Genomic DNA, 19,985 nt, shown 5'->3' with positions numbered 1-19,985 from the left:
ATTAGTTTCTACAAAATAATTTTTATTTTCCTAAAGGGTCGTAGGAAACACTTGGTAATGGTAATGGTTGTAAGGGTTAGGCTAAGGCGTTTATGCACGGCGACCAGATTGAGATATTGTGCGCCCATAATTATTTAATTATAATTATTTAGTATACTGAGGAATCGAACGGGCTCCTTAGTAGGGAGCAATTGTAGCTCTTCCTCCTCTAGTAGATACGAGCCCAGGATTCTGTGTCTCCTGTGGCCTAATGTCTCACAGTTGGTGATAAACTGTTCCATAGACTCCTGTTTACCACAGTAGAACCTGCATGATCTTGGATAAAGAAAGAGTTTGTGAAAAATCGTCACTTCCCAAAAAATGTCGGGGCTTTAGCCTTCAATTAAAAACAAAAAAAAAAAAAAATCGGACCATTGAACTAATATTAAAAAAAGAAAATAGTGGGCGCACATCCAAATAAAAATATTTTTTTTATATATTTTTTTATATGCGGACTACATATGTATTCCTCTTAACTCGATTAAGATAAAAACTCGTATTAATGAAGTGACTTCGTGCTCCCATAAAAACTGTCAACAGTTTTCAATTAGAATTTCTAGAAAAAACTTGTATGCAGTTCCATAGCCCATTGAATTCTATTATAACAAAGTGTAAGCTTGAAGTCGCTGAAAATCTTGTTGTCTTTTTATGATTTTTTTTCGTGACGTTGTTTGACATTTGGTACATTTTCTAATGCATGAAATTTTTTTTTTGAAGCCGCATGCAAAGTAATGTGGGCCCAGCACAAATTATTTTACTATTTTTAGTCCATTTTTCAAGTGATTTAGATTATAAACGTTTTTCTGTTTAAAAAATTGGCGTGAGAAGTCCTTAAAGTTTTTTCCTACTTGTGGTCTGCATCCTTTCTACTCAAATTAATTTCAACTTATTGATTACTCATAATTTCACTGACTTCATTGACGTTTTCTTGTTGTCCCTAAAACTGTGAGAATTTACGCAGATGCTTGCTTTAAAGCACAAATAAAACCACTCGTTAAAAATTATTGCCAATTAAGCACAGAAAATTACAAATGAGACCCTTATTAAATATTAAATCAATAATTCCACTTACTTTACTTAGGAAATACAGAAGAAGGCGCCTAACTATAAGAATTTTTCAATAATTTCTATATTAAAATTTTTGGAAAGGTTTTCAAAAGTTTACTTGTCATTAAAATTTGTTTAGATTTTGTTTAACGAGTCTTCGAAGAATTTAAAACGGTCACGCATATTGAAAATATTTATTAAATTTTGGGATTTAAGTTAAATTTTAGATTTTTTTTGCTCCCAGTTTTTCCACATGAAACATTTTGACCACACCAATACCTGCTAAGCACCAACTAACAATTTATTCGCCTATTTACTTTCGGCACCGCAATCCGATTATGGACGATTATTTCATACCAAAATGCGCAAACCGCTTATATCGAAACTCACTCTATTTCTGTATGTAAGGACAATGGTCTCATTAATAAATGTCAGTCTGCTTCCTAAGCGACTTGCCAATACCCCTGGCGTCTGTGTGCCATATTAGAACTGATGAGCAGTGACTTCCATTGTGTTATTTGCTGCAAATATACAGGTATGTAAGTATGTATTATTGACCGTATGTTACAGATGTCCACAGAAGACAATCGCTACGTTAGAAAAATACATACATACCCATCTACATTTTAACCATTTCTGCAAACGCAATCAGACAAAAATATACTCGAATACATGTGACACATACTAAAGTATAAGCCTGACTTGCCCTTTGGAGTGACTTCTTGGTGTATGCAAATCTTAATTCAAAGTACAAACCCAAATTTCAGGTCCCACTGGCATTAACGTGCATACATTGACATAAATTTTTGCATGCATTTGCATGAGATCCGAAGAGAGTTTTGACAAGTATGAAACATACTCATGAGCAGATGTATGTAAATATGCGCATATGGGTACAGTGGGTGATACACCAATTGGGACAAGTATCTGCTGAACGAAAAGCTGGCATTTCTTTTTAATAGCCGCAATACCTAAGTGATTTTGGCTAGTTTGAATAAAGCTCGTTCGTCGTGTTTTCTTACTCGTGTTAACTGATAACAATTAGAATACTGCTTTTTCATAGGCGCTATAACCGTTTACGTGATTTTGGTCGAGTTGAACAAAGCGCGCTAGTCGCTTCTTTCTCGTGCTAACCGGTGCCATTTGGAGACACCCAGTGAAACCAAGTTCATCTTAACCTGATCTTTATAACGTAGAGGAGGCCTTCCTCTTCCTTGCTACCGCATCGAATACTTTCAGAGCCGGAGCGTTTGTATCCATTCGGACGACATGACTCAGCCAACGTAGCCACTGGTTCTATCGTCGCTGCGCTGTGTTTATGCCGTCGGCCGTCGTAGCCGCCGCAGCCGAGTGGGTTGGTGCTTGACTACCATTCGGATTTCATAGAGAGAACGTAGGTTCGAATCTCAGTGAAACACCAAAATTAAGAAAAACATGTACGCGCCAATTATATATATATATTTATAAATATTCCCTCAAGACGCGCGGCACAAATAGGAGGAGGAGTTCGGCCAAATACCTAATAGAATTATTTAATTGTTTTTTTTTTTAACATTCCCTTTATATCTCGCAACAGAATAAATAGAGAATATCCCTATTAAAGTGAAAGAGCCTAATATCTAATAAGTACGACTACTTTGAAAATACCCAAAAAAATTCCCACCTTGTTACATATGTACATATATGCATCTATTTATATTTTCTTTTGAAATATCCCGTGGATATATGTAATTTAACAAAAATCCTGTTCCTTCATCGTACTCGTGCTTGCATAATTTAGTTGTGCCAACTCCCTGACAAGTACCTAATCTTCCCTGGACAATTTGACAAATCGAGTATTGATATTTGCTGTTATAGAATGCAAGTGCGAAGCAACAAAAAACGAAAGGCCAATAATGGCCTATCAATATTCGTTGCAGGGGGAAGACTCGAATTGAAACACACGCAGAATGATAAAATAGATGTCTAACAGCAAAGCGAATGGAGGAAAGAAATGATCAAATGACAAGATAAACGAAATATTCAATGAATCGGAAAATGTCTTTCCCAGTCCAGGTCTGATAACTTGTAGGTAGGCGCAATTTTTTAAACAAGATGCATGAAGCAACGAAAGTGTGCATGCATACCCTTGCACGAGCCTGTGTGTATGTATGTACGATTGTGCGTGGTGGGGTAGTGCAGGAGTGTCGATGTTTTGAACTATGACACCAGCAAAAACATGATTCTCAGAACCCAGCAGACTAGAAGTTTTATAGGATTGAGGGAACCCGGTGGTCTGGAAATTTCACAAAATCATTTTTTTGTTTTTTCGATGTTACGATGTTTCGAAAGTATGCATAGTGTCTTAAGAATATACTGTGAAATTTTCATGCGGAAATTCCCACGCGCTCCTGTAACTTTAAAGGGTCACATACGTCCTGAACTTTCAAAAATCTATTTGTTTTTTTACAGATTATTATTCTCTATAGTTTTAGGCGTTTTTCTGTGGAAATCGATTGTAAAAATTCCTCATAGACTCTGAATGATATGGTGGAAAATGTAACTGCCCGAGAGAGTTGTATGGCCTTCGTTTGAGGCAGCAGGCCTCGAGCGAAATGCACTTGAAAGTTGAAACTCGTTTTTCTCGAAACTACTTTTTTCGACGCGTTCTGCATGATAACTCATACAGTTTTTTAAATTTTTTCAGTTTTTAATACATGATGCGGGTTTTTTTTTAAATATTGAAAGTGTTTTCTCTATAGTCTGTCGAGCCGGATTTTTCATATTTTTATTAAAAAATTGTAATATGTAAAAATGATTAAAGTGTGAGTGAGCTATTTCGTCTGTATTCTTTATCAGTGTGTGCCCAATTAACGTGTATTTTATGCGCATGATCTCCTTTTTAATTGACTTTTACTTAGTCTATTGCCGAAGTCGTTGATTAGAGATGGTTCGCGGCCATTAGATACCGATATTATGATGTAAACATCTATTTACAAGAGACTTACAAGAGACTTTCTGGTCGAATCTGGCTTTCAAAGCCAGGTTTCACCATTATTCTTTTAAGCGCTTTATTCGACCACCAAACTTAGCTTTCACTTTGTGGATCCATCGCTGAATGTGCGACGCTATACCACCGTCAGTGGTGAAAATGCTGCCGAGATACTCAAATTCGTTTTATCTTCTTATTTTCCGCCATCTAATTCGAATTGTGTGCTATTGCTTACATTGATTCGCAAAGACTTGGCCTTATGTTTGTTAACTTTAAGACCAAGCTTTAAACAGTTTTGTGACATGTTTGAAAGTCTCTCTTGCATATTGTTAAAGGAATTACTAACAAAAACAACGTCGTCAGCATATGACCCTTCCCCTAGTTTTTAATTTATCTTCCACATCTGTTGTACCTTTCCAGAACTATGTCTAGGGCAGTTATGAAAAGTAGAGAGGAGAGAGCGCAACCCTGTTTTACGCCACATATCGTCGGAAAGGATTCGCTTAACTGTCCACTGTGCATAACCCGGGAGCAAGAGCCATTGTACATGTTTTTGATGATGTTGATTATTTTATCGGGAGCACCTCTTGCGGACAGTGCTGACATATTATGTGACGCCTTAAATCAGCAAATGGTTTTGCAAAATCGATAAAGGCCAAAGAAAGAGGCGAATTGAACTCAGCAGATTGCTCTATTAAGACCCTAATGATATGAATTTTGTCGATTCAAGAGTGGCCAGGTCTAAAACCAGCTTGGTTTAGTCTCATAAGCTTGTCTAGTAGAGTTGATATTCGTCCCAAGATAATTTGAGTGAATAGAGAGAGATTCATGAGGGAACTCACCTCATGAATATACATAGATATTCGTTGGGTCATTAGCACATCTAAAATAAAAATGCCATGCGCTTGAGGTTAGTAAGGGATTAGTTCTTCAAAGTGGTTATTCGTCAAATATAAAAAATTACTTTTAATTCTTAAAAAAATAAAAAATTCTTTAACAGCTTCGTAATGTCGAAATTAAACGTGGAGTTTTTATGCATCAAATGTAAGTGAACTCTTCAGCTCTTACGCCTGATGTAAGTTTGAACTCAAAAGAAGTATTTGAACTCGAATGTTTTAGATTTATTTAATTTAATTTTGATTAAAAAAAAATTACAGAAATTCTAACTGACTATACTGAGTTAGAAATTTTTGACATACTTCAAGCGCATTTCTTACTCAGAAAATTGTGGTGTGAGCTAAAGCTTACTTCTCTTCCATTAAGGAGAAATATTCTAAAAGTTATAAATATGAAACTTTTAAGGAAAAAAATGTCACTGAAAATATGTGTCAGTAGTTACATTAAATAAAATTCGATTCTAATATACTTTCTACTTTTGTGCAACCTCTTGAAAAATAAACACGGCGTTATTGTCAATCGTTTTAGACAACCCACTGTGCATATATATATAAATACTCACGATAACACATGTATAGAATGCGGACACTCATACATGTACGCTGAGTATGAATTTAGAGTCGTCCTCTTCAGAGTTCTTTGTTCCATTGTTGCTGCACTCGTAGCGCAAATATTTGTTTTTTTTTTTGAACTGACTATTTTGTACGATTTTAATGTGACACACATACATACATACTAAGTATATAAATGAGCATAAACCATATATCGCAATATGCTTTTATTCGCTTACAAAAGCTTCTATTTGGGCAGATTAAAATTCATACACCATACAACACAATTGTATTCGTAAACTTTTAGGTAAACTCTCATATGCAAACTAACACACATGCATATGCACACACATAGCTAAATAAATATTTACAAGTATATCAGAACATCAACAATAGGTTTATATGCATTTGGCTCATACATCGATTTATGCATACTTAAGTGCTTTTGTACTTATGCATGCACATAAATGTGCTTACTCACACATACATTTTGGATATCTGATATACCTACATAAAGGGTGTTTCAGTACATCAGCATTTGATATTTATTACAGTACTTGTAGATAAAAATGCCTCCACAGCAAGTCTCAGAAATATACAGTGCGGAAGTTCCAGTTTGTATTGGAATTGTCATGACCATTTTTCCAATAACCACCATTATTTTCCGAGGAAATCGAATTGATAACAGACGCTTACGTACCAAATTTCAGCACACTACCTTAAATACTTCCAGAGATATGCGGGACGGGAAATTCAGTTTGCATGAGAGGTGCCTCGCTGAGAGAGCACCCAAAGATATTAAGGCAGCTGTTAATATTAACTAGTTTATTTGCTTTAATAGCAGTGAAAGGGTTATGTGATTTTTTAGTCAGAAATAGGCTACCTTGTTTTTTTTTATTTTCCTCCCGTTTTTGGTAGGTCGGTAGGTGAAATGGTTGAAGCACCAGTCTGGCGCACCCCAAGTAGCACGAAAGCGTTGTTTTGATACCATTATGAGAGCTCTAACCGGTAGATATCTACAGCTAGCGCGAGCTGTTGATGTAATCGAGAAGAATGCTGGGCCTTAGGTTGGAAAACTGTCTCAGGCTGTCGAAGAAAGGAGCAGCCAGTGAGCTTAATTGTTCAGCTGGATATTTACAGAGAAAGTGATTAACAGGCTCCTCCTCTGATAGGTCCCCACAGTTCCTTCCTTTTTTAGTATACTTTCTTATATTCTTCATATATTTTTTCAGGTTTTGAAGAACAGGTGAGTTTTTTACTATCCAAGAATGCATATTTACTGTTTGAAGCCAAAAACGAGTTTCAGCGCAGAAGATAACTTTTCGATGAAATTTAAGGTTTTCTAAAATCTTTAGTAAAACCCAATAGGAGAAATTTAGGTACATCAAATGAACCTTCAATGTTTTCTTTTCTGTGTAAGCTGCTCAAGCAAAATTCCTGTCAACAATGTGCACTGGCGGCCGCCGCAGTCGAATGGGTTGATGCCTGATTACCATTCGGAATTCACAGAGAACGTTGGTTCGAATCTCGGTGAAAGCAAAATTAATAAAAACACATTTTTCTAATAGCGGTCGCCCCTCGGCAGGCAATGGCAAACCTCCGAGTGCATTTCTGCCATGAAAAAGCTCCTCATAAAAATATCTACCGTTCGGAGTCGGCTTGAAACTGTAGGTCCCTCCATTTGTGGAACAACATCAAGACGCACACCACAAATAGGAGGAGGAGCTCGGGCAAACACCCAAAAATGGTGTACGCGCCAATTATATATGTATATATATATATATAATGTGCACTGACGTTTTCACAATCGCTGCCAATGTTTAAATTGAATTGAAGCCGTGATATTTTCAGTACTACGGCCTGTGCGTTGCCTTACTGCTGCATGAATAATAACAACCAAGTCGATAATGAATTAGGACGAATAAAAAGTTTACGATATTAAATTTTCTTCTTTTAGTCACTTGTTTTCTCCGTTTTCTCATGGTGGCTTTTTTTTCTTTCTTTTCAAATTTTACGCTCCACTAGTTGAGCCCGCAAACTGTCTACTGGACACTTCTCTAATTTAAGTATCATGACTTTTTGGTTAGATAAATATACATAATATATTTTAAAACAATTGACAGAAAACTTTTCCTACAAAATATTTTTTTTAATGATGTTTAGGAAACACTTAGCGAAAGATCATAATTCATCGAAATGTTTTAATTTTACCGAGCAGTAATTTTTAGCTGTCAGGGCTCGGTTCAAATTTTACTAAGGATTGTAATTAATAGGCAAACAATTTAACCTTTGAATTAACATTTAAAAAGAAGTTGACGTACAAGCAAAACTAAAAAAAAATTTGTTCTAAATAATTTTTGAAATGGAATATCACGAAAGCGGCTAAGTTTTAGGCATCATGCCATTTAAAAAAATTTATCAGCAATGGTCTAAATAATAAAATAATTAAGTATCGAGGACGACTTTCCATGTAACCCTATATAATGGGTATGCGCCTTGAGGATGTCCTACAGACTATTGTTATAAATGGCTATTTGTGTACGTGTATGTTGCTCTCAAAGCTTTATGTGTGATGCATGATAAATGATTTTTCCAGTTCAAGGTTTTATCCAGGATTACTCTCAGATACTTCATATCCCCGGATAGAGTTAAATTTGCGTCCCTTAGTTTTAAGGTCTCTAAACCTAGTTTCCTTGTTCGGGGAACGGGTACCTCACATATTTTGTTCGGATTCATCGAGAGTCGTTTCTCTTGACACCACTCTTGAGCTTGTTGCATGCGATCGAATATAGTACAGTCAAACTTGCCTCTATTCGTAATAACTAGATCGTGGGTAAAAAGCCCTGAACTTCAATGACCAATAGCCAAACGAGCGGTGATTGAAGAAATAAAAGAAGAATATTTTTTCAAGCATAAGCTCACTCCAAGGCTTTACATTGCCTGCCGAGATTCCATTATATTAGAAACAACTTTTTCGTTTCATATTTTATGCTCACCGTGTGTTTTAAGCCTGGAACCAAACGAATAGTGGCCACACATAAATCCACTCGGCTGAGGCGGTTGTCTATTTCATGAATGGTTAGCAATTTATTTACGTTTGGTTACTTTGATTCGCAGGTGTGACACACAAGCATACTTTTGAAAATACTTAAAACCATATACTCATATATATGTATGTATGTATTTGTATATACAGATATGCCCCTAATATGAATTTGTTTCATACAACAGCGCTTTAAATGAGTTCGAGTATATTCGAAATTTCAGTGAAATTCTGCAGAAACCCTTTCACTCACACATGCGCATAGTATTGCATTCATTTGCATACAGGTACGCACACAAACAAAGGCACAAGTCACTTGACATTTCTCTATGAAGTCAAATGAAATACCTAAAATATCTATCCTACCAACTAAATGCAGGCTAAATATATTAAAGTCATGTACAAATGCTTACTGTGGCATAAATACATACAAATCGTTTGAAAAAATAGCAGAGCATGGCATGGGTTGGATTCGAAGTGCATGCTGCTCCTTCAACTCATTGCATTTAGAATTTACGTCAATGCATTTGGAGCTTCTTTACTGTTATTGACTTGCATATGTCTTTATTTCGTACTTTTTTCCTATTTATGTCTACTTAGGTGTTTTGCCCGTTACAGGTGAATTTTTAAAGTAAATAAGCACATAGCAAACATGCATGGAACGTAAGCATACGCCCATACATACGTGCATACATACGTACATATGAAAGTAATCCAGCGCATGAAAAGTTGGCTTATTTGGCTTCTAATAGCCGTGGCAGGAGTACTTGAAATGAGTATCGATTGTTTACGGTCATAATCCTTAGTCACTTGCGCTTGTCTTTGTATGTTTGGGTAAATATCCTATTTAATTCGTATGCATGAAACACTTAAGCCACGTGTTTTATGAAGGCAACTACAAGCAAATAAAGAAGAAATTGAAGATGTAAAAGGAATCTAATAACTATGTGCGCTTTCAGACCATTTCTAAGTTCTTTGTTGAATAATTAAAGAGGTTAATTAAAGATTAAGGCAAAATCATTGAGCGATTAAAATAAATAAAAAAATAAAAGAAAAACAAAAACAGCCGCCACTAAAGTTGTTGAACTGCCTTATAGTAATAAGATTGGAATTATTTGAGAGATTACAGTTCCTTAGACAAGGAAAAAAGTTTGAGTTCTACTATACGAGATCAGGTAATTGATCATTTGAGAGATCATTTTGGTTTTATCGGTATTTACAAATTTGTGATCAAACCTTGTCTATACACTGAATGTTCCATATAAATTTTCCATTATCGAAGCTGTAGTGGAAGTTTTCTTCAGTTCGCTCATGCATCGACTGAAGCTTGAGCACAATTTTATTTTATTTTTCTTGTGCACTCCGTTAGGGAACATAGGCCAGGCCCTCGACAAGACTTTTATATCGTACACGGTTCTGAGCTGTTGTTCTTGCGCCTTTTCATGTGATGTCGGTATCTGCTATTGGATTTTAGATTTAAATGAGCTGCTCTGGATGTGGATCTCTTCCCATATTCGCAAAATTAATCATCCAAATTTGTTTTTGAGTAACTTTTTTACTAAATAAAAAAATGATTCTGTGTGATGGACACGCGCTACATTGCGTGTCTGCTTATATACTGCAGATACTATATAGTTCACAAGTGTCAAATATTATATGATCGATATGATCATCTAATATAATTCTATTAATACTAACTATACACGCACTTCCTGAGCAAATACATCCTTCTCATGAAATGTTTCTCAAAAGGAGAATATTTGTTATTTTGACCAAGTATGCGCAAATTGCCTGAGAGTTTGAAGAATATTTACGAAGCAGTGCTCATTTATTTAAATTAGGTAAACATTTTCTACCACTTTCTATCACTACGTAGTTTTTAGCTTAAGAATGCCTGCTTCATACTTACATGGATATGCCAGGTAAGTAATTCGTCATTCTATTACTTCAATTTTCGAAACAAATAAATTTCACTGACAGCAGAAGCAATGCTATTTTAGTGTAGAAGACTCATAAAATAATCAAAAATTTCTTCTTCAATAAAATATGTAAATTTAATCCCCATACAAACGCAATAGATATACTGGCCTTTCGTTATTCCCATACGACATTATTGAGTAGTTGAAATAACTGTCATCCTCAGCAATATCTTGCATTTTTGAGTGAAATAAGAGAATACTTTAACTTATTTCCCATAGTGGTAAATAAATATTTGGCATATTTGAAATGTTGAAAGGAGAGTGAACTATTTAATTGCAAACTTAAATAAATTACGTAATGAAATGTGTTGCAGGCAAACTCTCACTAATAGCATATCTGTCTGAGTAGATAAGTACTCAACTTGCAACTTCCTGTCCATGTGGCCAAACGGAAATGCAAAAGTTTTCTTCAGGCTATGCTGGCATACAAATGCATAAGACATATTAAGCAGGAAATATAATTTAAAGTATTTTTGAATCAATACCGAGAGAATATTGTTGGTTAAATTATTGATATACGTGCAGCAGTCATCATCTTTGTACAGACAGAGAGAGAATACAGACAAATATTCCCATGAGAGCTGAGAGGCATTTTTATTGAACATTCGAGATTAAAATATTAAAGCACAAAATATAAAACTATTTGAAAAGTAAATTAAATACAGTAAAATAATATTATAAATTCTGAAGTTCAAGGACGGAAAGGCTCTTACATTTTTTATAGCTGCGGAGCAAACAGTTAAATTGGTGAGTAGAAATAAAATTCTATTCTCCTAAGTGACTTCGAATAATTGCACTTTTGGTACTGGTAATCATTTAAATACAGTCAGAGAAAGTATTAAAAAGTTTATAGAAAACACAAACAAAAAAAGAGAGAGTAGGAAAAGAATTTAAATATATACATTCATATATACAAGTAAGTATCTTCCTTTAAAAAATGTAAGCCACATTAAGCTATCTTCTAATTTGGGATGAAAAGATACTAAGATAAATTTCGTTGATTACGGAGTCAAATAAAGTAACTTGAATTATTGATTTAATAAAAAAGGTAAAATAAAATTTAACATAGCATACGTTTTTAATAGGAAACAAAAAACATAAAAGCATAAAACACAAAACATAAAACATAAGACATAAGACATAAGACATAAGACACAAGACATAAGACATAAGACATAAGACATAAGGCATAAGACATAAGACATAAGACATAAGACATAAGACATAAGACATAAGACATAAGACATAAGACATAAGACATAAGACATAAGACATAAGACATAAGACATAAGACATAAGACATAAGACATAAGACATAAAACATAAGACATAAGACATAAGACATAAGACATAAGACATAAGACATAAGACATAAGACATAAGACATAAGACATAAGACATAAGACATAAGACATTAGACAAAAGACATAAGACATAAGACATAAGACATAAGACATAAGACATAAGACATAAGACATAAGACATAAGACATAAGACATAAGACATAAGACATAAGACATAAGACATAAGACATAAGACATAAGACATAAGATATAAGACATAAGACATAAGACATAAGACATAAGACATAAGACATAATACATAAGACATAAGACATAAGACATAAGACATAAGACATAAGACATAAGACATAAGACATAAGACATAAGACATAAGACATAAGACATAAGACATAAGACATAAGACATAAGACATAAGACATAAGACATAAGACATAAGACATAAGACATAAGACATAAGACATAAGACATAAGACATAAGACATAAGACATAAGACATAAGACATAAGACATAAGACATAAGACATAAGACGTAAAACATAAGACATAAGACATAAGACATAAGATATAAGACATAAGGCATAAAACATACGACATAAGACATAAGACATAAGACATAAGACATAAGACATAAGACATAAGACATAAGACATAAGACATAAGATATAAGACATAAGACATAAGACATAAGACATAAGACATAAGGCATAAGACATAAGGCATAAGGCATAAGACATAAGACATAAGACATAAGACATAAGACATAAGACATAAGACATAAGACATAAGACATAAGACATAAGACATAAGACATAAGACATAAGATATAAGACATAAGACATAAGACATAAGACATAAGACATAAGACATAAGACATAAGACATAAGACATAAGACATAAGATATAAGACATAAGGCATAAAACATACGACATAAGACATAAGACATAAGATATAAGACATAAGACATAAGACATAAAACACATTTTGGAATAGCTCGCTGCCGCAATTCGGTTTAATTTTTCTGGCTGACCTAATGAAGAAATGTTTGGCAGTATTTTGCGAGGGACCCAGACTATTTTTTTATTAAAATTATTAATTTTTTTTATTAAAAATTTGCTGCTGAAAAATTAATGCTTACATAAAATTAATTTTTGAGGCGAAGTTCAAGGCCGTACTCTTTGCTTTTCAAACAAATCTACACGTAGTGAGTTTTTTATTAGAAGGATTGTTAAATTCGTATAATCAGTGATGCCATTAGGATCACGTTTTTCTAATTCCACGTCGACTTTTGGTTAAATCGCCCCTAATGAGTTTTTGCTTATGAGTTCTTTTGTATAAATAATAAAGTTAATTCATGGAGAACTACCGAAATCTTTCTAAAAAATCCTTAGCTGGTGCCCCGATCATACTAGGGTAATGAGACTCCTGAGCTTCGTGCAAATTGAGTGATCACTGTGCTGAAATGTTAGAAAATATTCAACAAAAGGGTCCACATTCGTTAAGAAAATTAATATTGTATTCCAATGATACATTAGGTACAAGCACTATTTGCTTCAATGAAAGCATCAAAACTTTTATAGTAAAAACTTGGTTAAATTTTCTTATGTTAAATGCGATAAACTAAATTTATTTAAATTAACATTTTTTCTGATTATCTTCAATTTGAGTCCAGGGCACTGTGGGCCAGGAGACCCTTATAAGTGGCCAAAATTCATAATTCCCAAAACACCAACAATTTATAACTTTTAATACCGCTATGTACAGGTTTTGGGGTCTCTGATTACGAATATGAAGTCAGATTTCAACAATTCAAAATGGCGGATCCAATATGGCGGACATGAAATTTAAAAAATTGGATTTTTTTCACCAAATTTGGTATTTAGGGGTTTTGATGGTCTCTGATTACGAATATGAAGTCAGATTTCAACAATTCAAAATGGCGGATCCAATATGGCGGACATAAATTTTTTAAAATTAATTATTTTTTACCAAACTCAGTATTTAGGGGTTTTTGGGGGCGCTGATTACGAATCTGCTGCCAGATTTTAGAAATTAAAAATGTCGAATCCCTTATGTGGACCTTTTTTTTAAATTTTATCTGATTAATTTGAAACTTGTTACTCGGGTTTTTTTGTATCGCTGTTGACAAATCTGCAATTAGATTTAAACAATTGAAAATGGTGGATCCAATATGTCAGATAAAGAGACACGCCTGCAGTTAGCCTACATAATAAGCTGTAGTTTCCGGAATCTACCACGAGGATTTTACAGTGCGACTTCAGACTCCTTCTTTTTTTTTTAATTTTTTGTTGTTTTAAATTTTTTTTAAGTTTTTAAATATTATTTTATTGGTTTTTATTTTTTTTACAAATTTTTTTAAAAATAGGTAAATACTAATTGCTTGCTCCACGAGGTCAAATATCGTCATTTACATCAGATTGTGAGTCTTCTTCCTCGGATAATTCTATGTCATCTAAATATAAGATTTTTTCTGTAAAATCAATTTCCTCAATTTCATATTCGTCTAGTTCTTCACTTACCTGTACGTAATTGGTACTTCCTGATTGATTAGAATCTACTTCAACCTCTTTCAATAAAAGTTGCACTTCTTTAGGAAGAGATAATTGAACTTTTTGTTGAAGGCGTTCTTTTAAACGTAAACTCGATAAAAGAGGATCAGAGGTGTCCATAGCTCTACAAAACAAGTCTTCCAAATTTGCCATCCTACTATGCTTTCTACTATGCTGGAGTCTAAATTTTTTGTAGTCCTTATTTCTCGCTTCAGATGCTTCTTCTCCGAGCATACCTACCGGTAAGATGCTGTTTTTTATTATTTCTCCGCTATGAATAAGAATTTTGTGAACCGTTTGAGACCTTGGGCACCACGAATAGAGCGAGACATACAGATTTGCAGTAGAGGTGCAAAATTCTTCAAATCGACTTGAATCGAGAGGAAGATGACAAGAGAGGCTAATTAAAATTACCTTAAAACGTTGAAGCAATTCGTGATTAAGACCAAGGCAATCAGTTTACTATCTTTAAATGCCCTGCGAGCTGTGTTTCCATCATTGCTGGTACCACTTCCTCCAGGCTTTGGTTTATCCACTCTGAGTCCCATTTTTTCCCACAGAATTGATTGCACCTCTTGTTTTCTTAATGCTACCTGTTCTTTATTCTTAGCGCCTCTGGCATCCCATCTTTTGATAACCAATTTATAAGAAACATGTAAGCAAAATTCGAAAATTCTTATCCAGGCATGCAAAGGGCTGATTCCATGTAACAGTGACTCTTCATGAGGCATAAATTTCACACTCTTTATATTAGATAGATCGTTAAATTGTTTAGGAACAGCATGACAGATAGCACAAGTTTTCATTGATGACGTGCTGGTGATCGTATTTAATTCCTTACCGTCAATTAAAGTCATTAATAATGTATATTGTACTTTAAGACGACAGCCTTCAATCAAAATTTCAAAGGCTTGTAATTTCAGAATTTGTTCTTCGATGGCCTTCTTTTGGGCAAGAATTACTTCTGTTGATTCCTTTGCGTATCGAATTTGAATAGGGCGACAAAATCTTGGAGATTGAGATGTAACATTATTCCACAAAATTACATCCACTTCACTTGATAACCTTAAGGGGATAAGTGTAGTAACGAACAGTTTTTCATCTGTAGGAGTCTGTTTCTCATTGACACTATCATAACCTTGTTTGTAAGGCGAATGCCCACTACTCCCATCAAATCCCCAAGAACACAACAGAACAGTTTTGAGCTCAGTAATTTTATTTTTTTGAATAAGACAGTGTAAAACTTCTCTTTGTAGTTCTATTATTCTATTCACCGTGTGTTTTAAAAGTTCTTGAAGTGATACTTCAGCTAACGTTTCAGAAATTTTAATTGACTCTTTCGACGGTCTTAACTTTTCTTTGGCTTCTCTAATCGCATTATACGCTGGCCAAATGTCTGCTCCACTAGATTTGGTCGCTAATCGCATATTCTGATAGACTTGTTTAGACATAGAATTATCGAAAATAAATGCTAAAGCCACTTCTGGGCTTTTCTTTTCTATTGTAGGAAAAGGTGTTGTCATTATTTTTCTAATTTTCTTAGCCTGTTCCTCGCTTTTTGAAAGTTCGTTAAGTACCGATCGCAAATCTGCTTCCCCTGAAACTCGTGCCGCATGACTAGTAGCCATTAATAGTTTCTGACGATCATTATCATGTTCTTCACTGATTTTAGACACTTCTCGTCTTTTCGATCTAGTAGATTTTTCTGCAAAATCGAGCGATGGACGACCTCTTTTAAGTATTTCAGTCTTACTTATTTTAGCTGTGAGGTCTAAGTCAGGAATAGTAAATTCAGAATCTAACCACTCTGAATTTTGTGACTCAAAGACAGCTATTTTCCTACTGCAATGCTGATATTTTGCATTTCTTTTTGACTTTAAACTATTTAAAGCATTTTTCAAGCGTTCGAATCCTTTACAACCTACATCTGATTTATTGATACCAATTTTAGTTAAAATTGAATCAACGGTTATATTCATGTCATTATTACCTAACATAATTTGAAGAACCTCTTTTTTCTTCAATGAAGTCATTATGAATTAAATAAGTTAAAATTGTGTGACTCTTAATACTTGGTTAACTTTTTACACCCTATTGGCAAATGATTGATATACAGTCAACTCGCGCATAGATCAGTAAAACTTCATTTTTTTTTAAAAAGAAAATGAAAAACCGCAGCAAACCGCACCTTTAGCTTGTTACACATGAACTACTGAAGACGTTAATGTAAAGAAATTGTTAATAGCTTCTGGAGTTTTGCGCAAGGCTCAATCGGCGTATTAACAAGTAGTAAAAAAAACAAAATTTTTCACAATTATTCTCAATATTTCTAACATCAGATTTATTTTTTCAGCTATTGACTATTTTCACATACTACATGATTGCAACTAATGAGAAAATGCAATACAATTAATGACAAATACTACATTTCAGTAAAACAGTGACAGTTTAGAACAATAGCTATATGGTGATCATTTAAGCCTTACACTTATATTAACTTATTATACAAGCTTAAATATTTCATTAAAACTTATAACATTTACAAAATAACTACTTTCACTTATCTATATGATGATACTATATTGCATTTTGAAAAATCTTTCAATGACTTTTGGCCAAATTTTTTGGTCTTCTGGCCCACAGTGCAGGGGAATAAATCTTGTCCTAAACCTTATTATTCAATGAAGTACGCAACCACTTGGAAAAAGTCAGCTTAGATAAAAAAAATGTCTCACCCCTAATAAAAAACCGAATTATTATTTCATATCGAGAAAATTGCTTTTATAATTTCCCAAATTAAAATAATAAATATTTTTGTGACTGTGTTTGCTAGCATACCTGGGCCACTGGCTGAATAATTGTGTGCTATCGAAAATGTATGCATACCTAAATGTGTGTGGGTGGTACTATTTGGGGTCAACTACAAACAACAAACCATATTCGTACTTAAATTTGTTTTTGCTTTTCGTTTTATCGATTAGCTTAGTAAATCAAATCTAAGAATAAATACAAACAAGAATGTTGAAGAATGAACTTGTGTACTGACTAAAATCTTTTTAAAGACATGCATACTTATGTGCGTGTGTACTTATACCTTTATGTATTTGCGTATAAGTGGTATCAAGATATCCTCAGAATGCAGTTACATAATTTGTTTACAGATATAACCCCAATGTATGTTTGACTTTTCCACTAATGGCAACTTTGCACGCATACAAATGTAGATTTATAAATTTGTGTAGGTATGTAAAGAAATATGATTTAAATTCATATTTGAGTCGATTAGCCTAGCAGAGTAATCTATTGGTTTTGAACTGGCCAACTTTGAAGTGAATTTCGCATGTTTCCTGAAAAAAAGTGGTTGATTTTATGGTTAAAAGGTGCTGTAAATTGCTGTAAAATGCTTTATGGTTTAAAAAGTACTGTAAATATAAGTACAGAACAGCCTCGAATATATTGAAGTTGCAAGCGAAACAATCTACGATTTTTTGAAACATTTTATTTAAAGACTGATGCAGTCTTATAGAAGTACGGTTCCATTAAGGGAGGGGTCTAGGGTTTGACTTTCAAAAAATCGATTTTTTGGAAATAGCTTTTTCTTATAGTAAATCATCTCAAAAATATTGTCCAAAAATTTCAGCTCAATCGGAGCAAAACTTTTGGAGTTATAGACGTTTTTGTCCCCACTCCTCTGCGACAGCTGCGAGCGTTTGGAGCGGAGCGTTACAAAAATGCCTTTTTTTCAAACGCGTTTTTCTCGAAACCACTTTTTCAAAGTCCGTGACTATTAGAACTTCAACAATATTTAACCGATCCTTTTCAAATTTGGTATACAACTTCTATATATAAAATACCTCCCCCCACTGAGAGATTTTTCACTTTTTTGTTTTACATTAAGGGCGGTTTCCACTTATACAGCGAAAAAATCAGTGAAAATCGCACTTTTTGCTTCAAAAACGCGCTGGCAACGTAAAAATGAAAAAAAAAAAATCGGAGCCAGTGGGGGGGGGGGGGGGGGGGGGAGGTTTTGGTGATAATTTAACCAAATAATTCTGTTTTTTTTATTTCAGGTGATTCTACAACTAGATACGATAGTCACCGCAAATCACCTTTTGGAAAAGGCGTTTTCGGAAAAGTTACCTCACCGGCTTATTTCCCGATATTTTCTTACAAAAATTTAGTATATTACAATATTGTTGAAATGATGCTTTATAATGTACAAAAAGTTTAAATACATTTTCACTATTCATATCTCTAAAGCAAAGTCTCAAAAATTCATTAAAAAAATGCTCAAACCCTAGACCCCTCCCTTAATAATTGGACGCTTTAAAGTTTTTATCCCACTCTGTACTTCTGATGAGGCTGACAAAAGACTTTAAACCAATGGAAAATAAATAAAAGTTCTAAACGACGACAGCCATAAATCTACAAGTCGCCAGAGCATGCAATGAGTTCCCTGAGCTGAGTCAGCGAGCTCATCGAAATAAATATATCGTCAGTTAGGTATTCCGTGTGCCTAAATTTTATTTGCAGAAAAGAGTTCCGTTTTTTGCTTTTGTTCGTATGTATTGTCTACTCATAAATGATACTCAGTTTGGCGGTAAATTTTGTTTGTTTACAATGGAATGGGGAGCTAAGGAAAATCGCATTGCAGAGATTGCATTACTTAAATGTGGTAAACGTGCAAGTGAGATTTACGAATTGCTGAATATTTAAATGTAATATTTCGAGAATGTTTGTTTACCACACGATCGGTCGTTTTTTTCCAAACGTCTGAAGTAGCTGAGAGAAAAAGAAGTGGTAGTCCTCGCGTGTTTGGAACCAGTGCAACCATAGAAGCCACTCGACAAAGAATTCACAGGGCACCCCTTAGAAAGCAGAAAAACATGCCTAGGGAAATGAATGTATCGACCAGATCCATGTCAAGACTAATTAGAGACGAACTTCACATGAAAGCCTTCCGTCGCTTGACAGCTTACTTGAAAAAAATTAGGCTCGACAGATGCAAGCAGCTTCTTCGGTGGCGCGCGGTCAACGGCTATGAAAATATTATTTTCACAGATGAGAAAATTTTCGCTGTTGAAGAAGTTCTTAAAAGCAAAACGACAATACTTATGTGATTGTTTTGTAAAGGCATTACATCTCTTCATTTCTGCGAAAAAGGGTTTAAGATCGGAGCAAAAGTGTACCAGGAGGATGTCTTAGAGAGCGTGGTGAAGCAGTTGACCAGTACTCTCTTCAATGGGGAGCGTTGGATCTTACAGTAAGATTCCCATCCAGCCCATAAGGCAAAAACCACCCAGCAGTGGGCAACAAACAATATTCCTGGGTTTATAGTCGCCGAAGATTGGCGGTCTGGAAGTCCAGATCTGAATCCATTGGACTTGTAATCAGAGTTGGAGAACATGGTCTGTCGAAGACCTAAGAGAAATCTGGAGAGTCTCAAGCCATGGGAAACCGCGCGAAAGCGGAATGATACAAAAAAAAGGCTCTGGTATCTTGTTTCGGTAAACATCGCCATTGGTTTTGTTAGGCCATCAGGCCAATCAGACTATGGGTTATGCTGGACGATCGCCCTGCTTTCAA

This window comes from Anastrepha ludens, chromosome 2 (genome assembly GCF_028408465.1).
Source record: "Anastrepha ludens isolate Willacy chromosome 2, idAnaLude1.1, whole genome shotgun sequence".
Taxonomy (NCBI): Eukaryota; Metazoa; Arthropoda; class Insecta; order Diptera; family Tephritidae; genus Anastrepha; species Anastrepha ludens.
Note: the sequence above shows the minus strand (reverse complement) of the source record.